Genomic DNA, 8,986 nt, shown 5'->3' on the forward strand with positions numbered 1-8,986 from the left:
ATCCGAGCTACTACTCCTCCACCACCACTGATACCTACGATAGACGCAAGGTTTGAGGCTGCCATGGCAGATGTCGACAGGGTCATGGCCACAACATGAGGGAGTTTCTAGATAGGAGCAAATACCCTATGCAGGAGGATGACGAACAGCGCAGTATGTACGATAAGGATTACTCGTCCTGAACCCGTGCCAACTCCAGCTCCGATCAAGCCTCGTACCACGGCCAGGATCCGCACCAGAGACGATCCGATCCGTGAGATTATGGACGACATCTTCCGCTCAGCCCAGATCATGCAGGAGACAGGCGAGGGCCAGAGAGACTCTTTGCCCAGCTGGGAGCTGGCAAGGATGAGGAGGAGGACCCCGAGGAGGATGAGGAGGAGGACCCCGAGGAGGATCCGGAGGAGGACCCCCTGGCGTCACAGAGGAGCAGTCGTACCGCAACTCAGGATTCACAGATTTGATAGTTTTTAGCTTGTGAATGTACTCCGGAAACGATGATTCGTTCCAATGACTAGATTTTATTTATGTTTGTCTCTATCTAGCATTAGTACGGAAACGTTGGTCTCTAGACGTTCCGTGAATAAGTACCCTTTTGTGATTGCTTAGCTAATAAGCCGGTACATCATAGGAAGTACTGGATAGACCTTACTTACGTTTTGGTTGACGATGTAAAAGCCTCGATGAGACAATTTTCCATGATATATATATGACCCTAGCATGGGCTTTCTGCCGATCTCGTATATGTTTATGTTTCTCTACGGGTTTTATTCTTCACGAGTCAGTTAAGAATATAGTAATTTTGAAAAAAAAAAAAATGTGACTTGTGCATGCAACGGTTCCTGTTATATTTTAGTTTTGGAGTTATGATAAGTTAAATTTGACAAACAGTTCTTTATTAATTACCTTAGAGACTCCTGTATAGAATGCGTTAAAATGGGTGTTTTGTATTGTACAGAATGCCACCTAAACGAGGTCGCCCCGCTAGGAGGAACATTAACAACAATGGAAATCGTGATGAAATACCTGAGGGACGACGAAACGACAGGGAACCTACCCCCCCCCCCTCCACCCCCTGCTAGAAGGACTGAAGAACTGTTTCTTCGACAGAATCCGCCCACATTACTGGGACAGGCGACCCGCCGAGGCCGAAGCTTTGGATACGCGCCTTGGAGCGTATCTTCACTTTCCTACACCTGCACAGAAGAGGAGCGACTCTCGTGTATGTCTTTCCAACTAGCCGGATCGGCTGACTTTTGGTGGGAAGCCCCCGAAAGACTCTGACTCCCGAACAATTGGCAGCATACACTTGGGAAGACTTTAAGACGGGATTATATGATAAGTATATTCCCAAAGCTACAGAAAGAAGAAGGAGGCTGAGTTCTATAGCCTGAAACAAGGGAAGAAGACGGTGACAGAGTATGACAGAGAGTTCTGCGATCTATCGCGTTTGCTCCGCAACAGGTGGATACTGATGAGAAAATGGCGGAGAAATTTTGTGCCGGTCTGAGGCACGAGATTCGGATGACTCTAGCTAGTCATGGTGGACTCTCATACACTGAGTCTTTGAACAGGGCACTGGACATCGAAGCTGCGATGCCAGTAGAAAGGTTGGCTCCGCCACAGACCTCAGCGCCAGCCACCCACCTGCACGCCCTCAGAACTTTAAAGGGAAGCGCAACTGGAACGACCATAGAGGAAATGAAAACCAGACTAACAAGAGGCCATGGCAAGGAAATGCGCCGTTGGGACAATATCAGCAACAAGGACAAGGGAAGCAACAGGGTCCTGCCCCGGCTGGAGGCAGCCAAAGACAAATTCCCCCTTTGTCCAAAATGCCACAAACCACATCGTGGTGTCTGTAAGGCTGGAACTGACAGTTGCTACACGTGTGGCCAGAAGGGCCACTACTCCTCACAATGCCCCAACAAACAGCAGGGCGCGGCAATCAGGGCCACTTATGCCCAGCCCCTGCAGGCAGTTCCAGGGCACACCAGCCCCGCCAACAACAGCCATACCAGCAGCAATACCAACCCAGCCCCGCCAACAACAGCCATACCAGCAGCAATACCAACACAAGCCCAACAGCGCCAACAGCAACAGGCGGCAGCAACCATTGCCGCAGGCGAGAGCCTTTGCTCTCACCCAAAACCAGCCCGAGAAAAACCAGGGAAACCTGGCAGGTATGGGCAAGCTTAAAGGTTTTTCCATAATGATTCTGTTCGATACTGGTGCCTCGCATTCTTTTATATCTGCCCCTTGCGTAGATACCTTAGAAATCGAATCAGAACGAGCTAAGTGTGCCTTAATAATCACTACACCCTCAGGAGAAAGATCTACCACCACACATGTTTTGCTCGAACGTAGAATTTGAAATGGAGAACTTAAGATGGTAGCGAACAATCTTAATATTCTGCTCATGTGGGACGTAGTATGATCTTAGGAATGGACTGGCTAGCTGAGAATCACGCCACCATCCTTTGTAGTGAACGAAAAATTTCTATTCGACCACCTGGAAAACCAACGGAATTTCACTCATAGTATGAAAAAGAGTACCAGTGATATCCGCATTACAAGCCAGAAAAGAGATGATGAAGGAAGGAAGGACAGCTTATCTCGTCTACCTAAACGGGAAGCTAGTGAAGACAAGAAGGTGGAAGATGTGGCAATAGTACGAGACTTTCCAGAAGTTTTTCCTGAAATATTGCCAGACTACCTCCAGACAGGCAACTAGATTTCACCATTGATCTAGAACCTGGATCTGCCCCAGTATCAAAGGCACCGTACAGGATGGCCCCAAAGGAACTACAAGATTAAAGGTGCAACTACAGGAACTCTTGACTTGGGTTTCATCAGACCCATGTCTCGCCTTGGGGAGCGCCTGTACTCTTTGTCAAGAAGAAAGATGGAACCATGAGAATGTGCATTGATTATCGAGAGTTGAACAAACTGACGCTTAAAAACAAATATCCTCTTCCAAGGATAGATGATTTGTTTCGATCAACTCAAGGAGCTAGTGTATTCTCAAAAATAGATTTAAGGTCTGGTTATCATCAACTGAAGATCGACCAGAGGATATATCTAAGACCGCTTTCCGCACAAGATATGGTCACTATGAATTCATTGTCATGCCATTTGGTCTAACCAATGCACCGGCAGTATTCATGGACCTCATGAATCGAGTTTTCCATCCATACTTAGACAAATTTGTCTTAGTATTTATAGATGATATCCTCATCTATTCTAAGAATGACCAAGAACATGAAAATCATTTAAGAATCATCCTGGAGACATTAAGACGGAGAAGTTGTTCGCCAAATTCAGCAAGTGCGATTTTGGTTGAAAGAAGTAATGTTTCTAGGGCACATCGTATCAGCAGATGGAATCAAGGTGGACCCCGCCAAGGTGCAAGCAGTGCGCGAGTGGAAATCACCAACCACACCTAATGAAATCCGAAGTTTCTTAGGTTTGGCGGGATACTACCGGAGATTCATCGAAGGATTCTCTAAAATAGCGAGACCAATGACGCAATTACTTCGCAAGGAATCAAGTATAGTGGAACGAAGAGTGTGAAGCCAGCTTCCAAGAGCTGAAGAAGAAATTGACAACTGCACCAGTGCTAGCAGTTCCAGCAGCCGATAAAGAATATGTGATCTTCACAGACGCGTCCAAAAATGGGCTAGGTTGTGTGTTGATGCAAGAAGGAAAGGTCATCGCCTACGCCTCGCGACAACTAAGGCACATGAATTGAACTACCCTACTCATGATCTGGAACTGGCAGCAATTGTGCATGCTTTAAAATTTGGAGACACCATCTATACGGAGTTAGATGTGAAATCTTCACTGATCACAAAAGCCTTAAGTACTTTTTCGAGCAAAAGACTTGAATATGAGACAGAGGAGATGGCTCGAGCTCGTGAAGGATTACGATTGCGGTATCACTACCACCCAGGAAAAGCTAATGTAGTAGCTGATGCTTTAAGTCGTAAAACTCAATCCGAGTTAGGACTTCTTCTCACTCAAAAGGACACGCTTGTAAGGGATTTTTGACAAATTGAAGATAGAAGTGGTTCAGCCACCGGCAACGACAAGAGCAATTATTGCAACTCTAGTAGCCGTCCCAGACCTCAGAGAAAGGATCGTCAATGCCCAGAGCGGATGAAAGCTTGGAAAAAGTTCGTCTCAAGATCCGAACAGGCACGCCAGGAGGCTACCAAGAGGCAACGATAACGCAGTTCTTTTTGAAGGAAGATTGTGTGTTCCCCATAACGAGGAACTGAGAAACGAGATCATGAGTGAAGCTCATGACACGCCCTATACCGCTCATCCCGGAAGTACCAAAATGTACCAAGATCTAAAACAGAAGTTTTGGTGGACGGGATGAAACGAGATATAGCCTCGTTTGTAGCGTTGCTTGCATGCCAGCAAGTGAAAGCTTTACATCAACGACCATATGGGAAATTACAGCCATTGGAAATTCCAGAATGGAAGTGGGAGCACATAGCGATGGATTTCGTGACGGGTCTACCCAAGACAAATAGGGCAACACAGCTATTTGGGTAATAGTAGACCGTCTCACGAAGAGCGCTCATTTTATACCGATTCCAATTACCCATGGATCGGAGAAACTAGCCCAACTGTACATTCGTGAGATTGTACGGCTACATGGAATACCAATATCCATTACTTCAGATAGAGATTCAAATTTACTTCTAGATTTTGGATCAGTTTGCAGAAGAGTTGGGAACGAGATTAAACTTTAGCACCGCCTTTCACCCTCAAACAGATGGACAATCAGAAAGGACAATTCAAACCCTTGAAGATATGTTGAGACGGTGTGCTAGACCGAGGAGGATTGGGAATCAGTGCTGCCGTTAATCGAATTCGCCTACAACAATAGTTACCAGGCAACCATTGATTGGCACCTTATGAGGCGCTGTATGGAAGGAAGTGTAGATCACCACTTTACTGGGATGAAGTGGGTGAAAGAAAAATCCTTGGGCCAGATGCAGTAAGCGAGATGATCGAGACCATCCGCCAGATTAGAGCAAGAATTAAAGAGGCCCAGGACAAACAGAAGTCTTATGCTGATACCCGACGAACTGAACTACAATTTAAGATTGGAGACAAGGTTTTCCTTAAAATCACCATCGAAGGGATCGTTAGATTCGGTGTTAAGGGTAAGTTGAGACCCCCGTTTTTGTAGGACCTTATAGATCCTTGAAGAATAGGTTCCGTAGCGTATAGGTTGGCACTGCCACCTAGCTTTGGAAACGTCCACAATGTGTTCCACGTGTCACAGCTGAGACGGTACGTGTTTGACCCCAACACGTGATTCACCAAGATGAAATGATTCTTAACCCAGACTTGACGTACGAGGAAAACCTGAAGCCATTTTGGACCGAAAGGTGCAGAGTTAAGGAATAAATCGATCGCGTCAGTCAAAATACTGTGGAGACACCATGGACCGGAAGAAGCAACGTGGGAACTTGAGGACCAGATGAAAGAAAAATACCCAGAACTTTTCACATAGGTATGCAAATTTCGGGGACGAAATTTTTGTTAAGAGGGGTAGTATGTAACAACCCGCTCTTTTATTATATTTAAATCCAGGAATACGATAATTATTATTTCATCTTTCAGTAAATCAAACCCAGTAATTATTTATGATTTAAATTCACTTATGACACTGGATTATATTCAATTAAGCAGGATTATTATTTTATTACCAAGTCAGTAGCTTCGCGTAAATAAACCGCGATGAGAATTATTGAGTAGCCAATGATTATTTATTTCAGATTCATAACTGACTTATAAAGTCATGTTATTTATTAATCACAATAGAATTATTTTTTTCTATTTTTATTATTATTTCTTGAGTCGTGAATTTATTCCGGCTTATGAAGAATTAATCTACGGATTTATTTAGAATTATTTTAGCTAAGCACGGAAGCATGATATCGAGTAGTTTTATAAACACGCGATATTAACAAAACCCGGGAGTTGTTTTATTTAAAAACGCAATACAATATTACAGATATAGAAATTCCAAGACAAGAATTATTGCTTCTGTTTATACTTCACTTTACAAACCCCTATTTTTCTATCTATCTACCAACATTAAAAAAAAAATGGAATAGTGTATGTGTGTGAAGAAAATCTGCAGATATCCTTTAAGCATGCTCAAGCATGCTCAGCCATCTATTGACATTTTTTCTTTGACTCCAGCTCCACGCCTTTGAAATATTTTTCTTTGACTCCACTCCATCAGCATATTTGCAAAATTTTCACACCCAACACCTTCATGTGGTTTCAGATTTCAGCATCTATTAATCCTCATCTCATACCCATTCCATACTTAAACGTTTTCATCATTCTCTGCCAAAGAAATTTTCAAGTATCATTAATTCTTGCTTCATTCAACACCAACGAGCAGTTCATTCAACAACCAACACAAACATTCAAGGTATTAATTCTATCTCTAATCTCCATTCCAATAAAGCATTCATACCAAATCATGATCAGTTTTACAATGATAGAAAACCTTTGTAGCATACTGAACTTACAAGTTACACTCCTTATAATGCAAACACCAACATTCTTAGGCAAGCAAGAACAGACTGCACTCTTTCACACTAGGAAATAAGAATTTTAGAAGATGTCCCCTAGACTCCTTTGTTCGTATGTTGCTAAGACAAATACAGTAAAACCCCAAACTCCAAATCACACGCCATTTTCTTAATAACGAAGAGACAAGACAAGAACTTAGCTTTAGACGACGAAGGACTGCCCCAGTTCAGTCGGGCTAAGAGACGTCGAGTGGGCGCGACTACTGCCAGCTCTGAATTGAGGATGACGGCGCACCGAACCAAAGCTGTGGCGACTCACGGCGACGTCGACTCCAGGAGAGGCGGCTGCCGGATTCTTGCTGCCAACGGCAGCGGCTGACGGCGGCGCTCCTCCAGCGAGCTGCTGGCCGTCGATCGCAGGCCAGCCAGCGGCGACTCCGGCGAGCAGCAGCAGCTCCAGCGGCGACAGCTCGACTCCCGGCGAAGCAGCCGCAGCTCCAGCGGCTTCCAGTCGACGGTGCTTCGCCGAGATCCAGTTGCAGCGGCGGTGAATTCCTCGCTGGATACAGATCGAGAGAGAACCGAAGGGGGGCGTTTGATTTAGGAGAGATTAGAGCGAGATTGAGGAAGAGAGAGGAGCCCCGCCTCGGCTGGAGATGGATCGAGCGGAGAGAGAGATGATGAACAGTGTCGTTTCTTGATAATTGAGAGAGAGATGATGAGCTTTCGTTTCTTGATAATTGAGAGAGAGAGAGTTCTACTTTAATAAAAGAAAAAAAGGGAGAGAACGATAATTAAGAGTCCGATAGAGTGTTCCTTTCTGTAATAAAGATAGAGAGAAGGAGAATTGTCGGTAGTGAGAGAACCGAGAGTGAGACTTATGGGGAGAATTTTGGACTCTTTTATTGGGCCTAGTTCATTTTATTTTATTGGGCCGGAGATTAATTCTTTCCAGTCCACATTAATTATTACTTGGGCTCCTACGATTTAATTGATTAAGTCCAATGAAATTTATTTATTTAACCCATAAGAATTATTATTTTAGACTTCTTTATTTCCTAATTATTTTAATTAGTGATTAATATTAAAATTTATTAATTATTTTAAGGGTGATGATGGGCTCACTTATTGGGCTTCATGATTTTATTATCTTGGGCCTCATGTTTGGGCTCTAGAATTTAATTGATGTTGGGCCTAATATTATTAATGCATTGGGCTTTGAATTTATTCATTTGGGCTCAAATTAAATTCCTTTGGTCTTGATTATTTTTATTTTAATTGGGCCTTCATAATTATTCTATAAGTTTAATTAGAGAAGATTTTAAGACTTACTAATTATAATTAGTAAGTGAATTAGATTATTTAAGATGAGTATATTATTAAAGATTAATAATCCGACCTCATAAGACGAGCTTTAATTCCTTAATAGGATTAGCATCTCATAATTTAATTAAAAGAATATGAGTCATGCATAATCATATCATGCATCCTCATTTATTGAGATTTTTCGAGAATAGAATCTTATTTTATTTTCTCGAATTAAAGGTCAAGCACCAGAGTTAGAGCTAAACCGTGATCTGCTATTCAGGTGGGCTTTCTACGTATAATTAAAACCATATATATTAGAATTGCTAAGACTTTATGCTTATGAATTTAAATGATATTGTCAATGCCTAAATGCTTTATGTTTTATTATTAATTGCCTATCTGATGTTAATCGAATTCGTATTCTGGATGGGACCGCAAATCCCTTCGGAATTAGTGTACACCTTGTGATCGTGAGTCATCTAGCGGGTTGGCCGATCATAGTGTCCGTAGAGGGAGGCCTCCCTCTCGGCACGGAGTTCTGATATGGTGATTAATGATATAAAATACCTGCGCGGTTATGATGAAGAAATGATATTATGTTTTGGTAAATACGAGTCTTTAAAGGAAAACCCTCGTATCTTACTACTGTTGAAAGGCTTGACAATAAATATTATGCATGTATGTAATTTCGGCAAGTGTCCACTAAGTACTTTTGTACTTAGCCCTGCATGTATTTTTAAATGTGCAGGTTGACGGTGATCGAGGATGTAGTGTGCAAGCGGAGCTTTGTCAAACTAGGATGATTACCTCAGAGTAGAGTATATGTCTTCATACATATACGCAATTGTTATTCCGCTGCGAACACTGATTATGTTAAGATATTATGTCAAAACAATATGTATTATTTAATAATGTACTCAAACTCGTTGAGTACCTCTTTTGGATAATATATGTACGGTTCCTTTTGACCTTCGTTAAATTCTAGTTAATTTCAATTGTTTTCCTTATACAAGTCGAGTCATCAAGAAACCGAATAGCCTTTTCTAATCCCGCTCCTAATTCCCCTCCCTTAGTCGCGTTTTCCCCGAATTTGCTATCCTTAGCAAGTG

This window comes from Salvia miltiorrhiza, chromosome 1, assembly GCF_028751815.1.
Source record: "Salvia miltiorrhiza cultivar Shanhuang (shh) chromosome 1, IMPLAD_Smil_shh, whole genome shotgun sequence".
In the NCBI taxonomy this organism is placed as follows: Eukaryota; Viridiplantae; Streptophyta; class Magnoliopsida; order Lamiales; family Lamiaceae; genus Salvia; species Salvia miltiorrhiza.